This window comes from Colobus angolensis, unplaced genomic scaffold (assembly GCF_000951035.1).
Source record: "Colobus angolensis palliatus isolate OR3802 unplaced genomic scaffold, Cang.pa_1.0 Scaffold97, whole genome shotgun sequence".
In the NCBI taxonomy this organism is placed as follows: Eukaryota; Metazoa; Chordata; class Mammalia; order Primates; family Cercopithecidae; genus Colobus; species Colobus angolensis.
In genome coordinates, this window is record NW_012123709.1 from 3,087,482 (window position 1) to 3,093,900 (window position 6,419).

A 6,419-nucleotide genomic window follows, 5' to 3' on the forward strand; every position below is an offset into this window, starting at 1 on the left:
GACAAACCTTTGGCTAGATAAACTAAGAAAAAGAAGACTCAAATTACTAAAATCAGAAATTAAAGGATTATTATTGATGCTACAGAAATTAAAAGGATTATAAGAGAGTACTATGAATAATTTTAACATATTGAATAACTTGGAAGAAATTTATAAATTCCTAGAAACACAAAACCTACCAAGACTGAAGCATGAAGAATTAGAAAACCTGAATATACCTAATAACTATTAAGAAGACTGATTTAGCAATAAAAAATCCCAATAAAGAAAACCCGGGGCCTGATGGCATCACTGGGGGAATGTACCAAACATTCAGAGAAGAAGTAATACCAATTCTCAAACTTTTGAAAAATATCATACAAGAGGAATTACATCCTAACTAATTCTATGAGGCCAGCATTGTCCTGATACAAAAGCCAGACAAAAACACTGCAAGAAAAGAAAACTACAAAGCAATATCCTTTATGAACATCGATGCAAAATCTTTAACAAAATACTAGCAAACTGAATTTAACAGCATATTAAAGAGATTATACACTATGACCAAATGGAATTTATTCCTGGAATGCAAGGATGGTCCAACATGTGAAAATTGATCAATGTAATATACCAAATTAACAGAATAAAGGAAAAATTACACAATTATCTCAATTGATGCAGAAAGGGCCTTTAACAAAATTTAACACCATTTTGTGATTTTAAAAACAATCAACAAACTAGGAATATAACAAAACTACCTCAACATAATAAAAATCATATACGAAAAAACTCACAGCAAACATCATACTCAATGGTGAAAGACTAAAAGCTTTCCCTCTTAGATCAGAAACAAGGAAAGGATGCCCATGTTTGCCATTTCTATTCAACATAGTACTGGAAGTTCTAGCCAGAGCAATAAGGCAAGAAAAAGAAGTAAAAAGGCATTTAAATTGGAAAGGAAGAAGTAAAAGTATCTCTGTTTACAGATGGCGTGATTTTATACGTGGAAAACTCTAAAGATTTCACCTAATAAAATTGTTAAAATAAGAAATGAATTCAGCAAAGTAGCAGGAAACAAAATAAACAAAAATCACCTGCATTTCTACACACTAACAATAAACAATCTGAAAAGGAAATTAATAAAATTTCATTTACAATAGCTTCAAAAATTATAAAATCCTTAAGTATTAACCTAGGAAGTAAAAGAGAGAGAAAATTATGAAACATTGCTGAAATAAATTAAAGAATAAATAAATAGGAAGACATTTTACATTCATGGATTAAAAGACTTAAAATTGAGAAGATGTCAATGTTACCCAAAGTGGTATACAAATTCAATGCAATCCCTATCAAAATCCCACTGACTTTTTTTTTGGGCAGAAAGAGAAAAGCTTATCCTAAAATTTACATGGAATCTTAAGAGATGATAAATAGCTAAAATAATCTTTAAAAAGAAAGTGGGAGGCTTATACTTCCTGATTTCAAAACTTACTAAAAATCCATAGTAATCAAACCAGAGTGGTGCTGGCATAAAGACAGACATATAGGCCAATGGAACAGAATAGAGAGCCCAGAAATAAATCCTCACATATATGGTCAAATGACTTTTGATAAGGCTGCCAAGACAATTCAATGGGGGAAAGATTAGTATTTTCAACATAGAGTCCTGGGAAAACTATATGACTACATTGCAAAATAATGAATTTTGACCTTTACATAACACTGTATGCAAAAATTAACTCAAAATGGATCAAAAGCCTAAACATAAAAGATGACACAGGACAAAGTCTTTATAACACTGAGTTTGGCAATTTTTTAGATATAACGCCAAAGGCCTAAGCAACAAAACAAAAACAACAACAAATTGATCTTCATAAAAATTAAAAACTTTTGGCCTCAAAAGACTTAATTAACAGAGGAAAAAGGCAACCCACAAAACGGGAGAAAATATTTGTAAATTATATGTCTGATAAGGGATTACTATCCAGAATATAGAGAGAACTCAACAATAACAACAAACAACTTGGTTAAAAATAGGCAAATGACTTTAACAGACATTGCTCCAAAGACGATACAAACAAATGGTCAGTAAGCACATGAAAGGATGCCGAACATCATTAATTATTAGAAAAGTGAAAATAAAAAACATAGTGAGATATCACCTTACATCCATTAGGATGACTACTATCAAAAATACAAAAAACATACGTTGATGAAGGTGTGGAGATATTGGAACTCTTGTGCACTATTGGTCAAAATGTAAAGTGGGGCAGGTACTGTGTGGAAAACAGTGTGGTAGTTCCTTAAAAAATTCAAAACAGAATTATCATGTGATTCAACAATTCTCCTTCTGGATATTTAGCCAGAATTGAACGCAAACTCTTGAAGAGATATCTGTACCCACGTGTTCATAGCAGCATTATTCATGATAGCTAAAATGTGGAAGCAACATAAGTGTCCATTAACAGATGAATTATTCAGTCTTAAAAAGAAAGGGAATCTTGTTGTATGCTGCAATGTGGATGAACCTGGAAGACATATAAAGTGAAATAAGCCAGTCATGAAAAGACTAATACTGTGTAATTCCATTTATCTGAGGTACCTAAAATAGTCAAATTCATAGACAGAAAGTAAATTAGTGTTTTCCAGGGACTGGGAGAAAGGGAAATGGGGTGTTACTGTTTAGTGGGTACAGAGTTTCAGCTTTGCAAGATAAAAAGAGTTCTGGAGATGGATGGCAGTGATGGTTACACAAAAGTGTGAATGTACTTAATGCTGCTGAGCTGCACACTTAAAAATGATTAAGATGAAAAATTTTGTATGCGTTTTTTACCACAATAAAAAATGTTTTATTTAAACACACACACATACACACACACACACATACACGCACCCTATTCCTTATCCCCTTGGCTCTTTTTTTGCTTCCATCAGAAAGATTTTTATTCAGTTATATTTCAAATTTAGAAAATGCTTTTATTGGGAGTTTTCCTTATGGCTTCTAAGCAGAAGCTGAGTAATCACTAGGCTGGTCAGTATGTACATTTCTACATTCATTTAATTTCTATTTGTTGAATGTTCACTATGTGCAAGTCTCTCTTTAAAAATGTATTTGAGAGACTGAACTGCCCTTCAAAATCTCATAAACCCAAGTTTCTCTGATACTGTGTGTTCTGCCTTCTATTACTAGTTATCTGTGTAACCCAAGGTAAGTCACTTGACTTCTCTAGAACTCAATTGTCTCAGTTGTTTTTTCTAGTTCCAAAATTCTACAGATTTTCAAAGCATAAGGATGATAATGGCATATTACTTTCTTCACTGGACCATTTAGTTCTTGAGTGGAAAGGTTCCAACCAAGATATTAACTCTATGGAGAATATGGTACAAGTTCATTTAAAAAAAGCTAATATGAATAAAAGCTAATATGAATTAGTAAGAAATTGAGTTTCAGAATTTTTAAAAAATAAATACAATCTGAAGAACATAACGTGATTTTAGAAAAGATAACGGAGTGTTTTCAATTCACAGATAGGAATGACGAAGGCAAAACTTCCATCTACTTGCATCAGAATGGAGACGCAGATGCAGATGAATTAAAGGGACTCAAGGAAGGTCACTATTCTGCCTTGAATTTGTTTTCATGGTTCTCCAAGAAGTGTCTAGAGGTGAGAAAGTCAATTTAACTGATTATTTTCTAAAAATAGAATAAACAGAAAATTTTGTTTAAAAAATATTTTCTTAGCATAGCGAAGTACAACATTTTCTATAGTTATCCACAGTACTTTAAGAAATTTACAATGTACTGCTAGAACTTTGAGTGAAACTTAGGAATTTTATGTGCTTTGGATGAAAGATGACAGCAAAAAATTATACAATTTTAGTTCATTTGCATTAAAATATTCTTACAACAGAGCATGGAATCCAATAATAAAACCCAGGGAAAATCATTCTAATTTTAGGAGAAAAATTAACACCTACCTACCCCACAACCTCACAATTAAAATCTGGTGGAATTCTATAACCTTCCACATGGTTTGCCTCTTGTGTGGTGGGAAAGTTACTGACTCCTTTGAGAGAATGAAGAAGAAAGAAGACAACACTGTTGAAGAATCTTCTATAATCTAGATGTCAGCAGAAGCCACCCACTCTTTGATTCTAAGATTGCCTTTCTTCATCCCCCTTCTGTGTTCTGTTGGGTTTTTTTTCCCCGAAAATTTCTACAAATAATTTCTCCTAGTACTTGTTGAATACTTCATTCTGTAACTAATGGCTATTTGTTTATCTCTGATCCAGCGTTGACCTAAAGTTCAGACATGACTCTTTCTTTCTTCCAAAATTCACTTGTAAGAGTATCTTAGTCCATTTCTCCAGCTATAACAAAATACCATAGACAGGTTAAGTTATGAACAACAGAAATGTCTCACAGTTCTGAAGGGTGGAGAGTCCAAGATCAATGTGCTGGCAGATTTGATGTCTGGTGAGAGCTGCTTTCTGCTTCCAAGAGGGTACCTTGTTGCTGTGTCCTCACAAGGTGGAAGAGCAGAAAGGCAAAAAAAAGAAAAAAAAAAAAGACAAATGTTCTCTGCAGCCTCTTTTTTTAAGGATATTAATCATCTCCCAAAGGCCCTGCCTTCTAATTCCATTGTCTTGGTGATAGGTTTCAATATATGAAATTTGAAAGTACACATGCATTCAAACCATAACAACGAGACAACAAGAAGCAACTTGCACAAGCAAATATCTACAGCTATGTGTGGTAGATTTTACTGGATATTGAAGTAATCATGTGCTCATGTTGCAGCGCTGTTTAGAAAATATTCTAACTTGAATACCAGCTTTTCTGGTCCTCTGAAAGTCTCTTCTCCATTTCCACCAACTTAGATTTCAGAGTCTCATGACATTGTTCAGCTTTCTCTCCTGCTGCTTCTCTGTCTCCCAGTTGTGATAAAAAAAAAATCCTGATATTATTATGAAGAGGATTTTAGCTCTAGCACTTACCACCTCCTCCCTCATTCACACTTTACACAGCTTAAGATTTATTAATGTGCTCTGCTAAAAAAAGCTTCATGTATTTCAAGTGTTATCCTTTCTTCTCTACCCTGCCCCCCTTGCTTTCTCCAGAAGCAGGGAGAGGAATATGAAGTTTTATTTTCCCAGAGGCAACATTTAGAATACATAAGACTTAGAAGACTTAGATGAGCAACATGTATCCTCTCATGACCTCAGAAGACATAAGTGTAGTTGACAATCCCAGCACTTTGGGAGACCAAGGTGGGCGGATCACCTGAGGTCAGGAGTTCGAGACCAGCCTGACCAACATGCTGAAACCCTGTCTCTACTAAAAATACAAAAATTAGCTGGGTGTGGTGGCGCATGCCTGTAATCCCAGCTACTTGGGAGGCTGAGGCAGGAGAATCGCTTGAACCTGGGAAGCGGAAGTTGCAGTGAGCCAAGATCATGCCATTGCACAAAAAAAAAAAGAAAAGAAAAGAAAAAAAAAGGACTCACAAGACTGGGTTCTTATTCTAGTTCTGTCACTAATTAATTGTGTTATGTTGGGAAAGTACCTCATGGTACCTGAGAAACATTCTCTAAATTTATTGCCAATTCTATGACTCTGTGATTTGAGAGTCCCTCTGGTACCTAGTTCTTCTATAAATGTAGTCAAGGTTGGGATTTCTCCCTTCACAGGTAGGTGAACTTTCGCTTATCCTGGGCTGTGCCCCAGCATCTCCCTCACTAGCCATCTGCTCGATGCCTGTTGTTAGAAGCAATAGAGGTTTTACAGACAGGCCAAGCTTTGGGGCCAGACACAGGCATATATCCTATTTTTTTCAACTCAGAACCTAGGTTGTGCTGTTTACTCTTAGAAGCTGTCTTATTTGTGAACTGAAACTGAGCATAATGATATCTACCTTAGAAGATTGTATGAAACAATGATGCACATGAAGCACTAAAGTGAAGTGCCTAGCACATGGTAAGTGCCCATAAATGGATCATTATCATGTCTATATAAGGGGGAGAGGTGAATGTCATGGCAAGCACATGACATGCTCTTTCTGGGTCTGCTGACACAATTGCATGTGCATGGTAGAATTAACTCAGCTTACTGTACAGATAGCTCCTAAACTTTAGTTTTACTCAGTAGAAAACATAAGAGAGAGAGCTGAACGGTTCTAGGCAGCAGTTTTTTTCTAGGCTGTGATGAGGAAGGGAAAGGTAGATTGATTAAAGAGATGGGAAGAGAAAGGACTATGAATAGAAAAAATAAACATGTCCAAGGGCATGATTCAGTTTCTGCAGTATGATGAGTGACAGGCATCCTTTGCCTTTGTCTCCATGAATCATATATATACACATATATATATACACTCACATATATGTGAAATATAATATCTATTATATATGTCTGTTATATAATATAACCCAATATATTTATA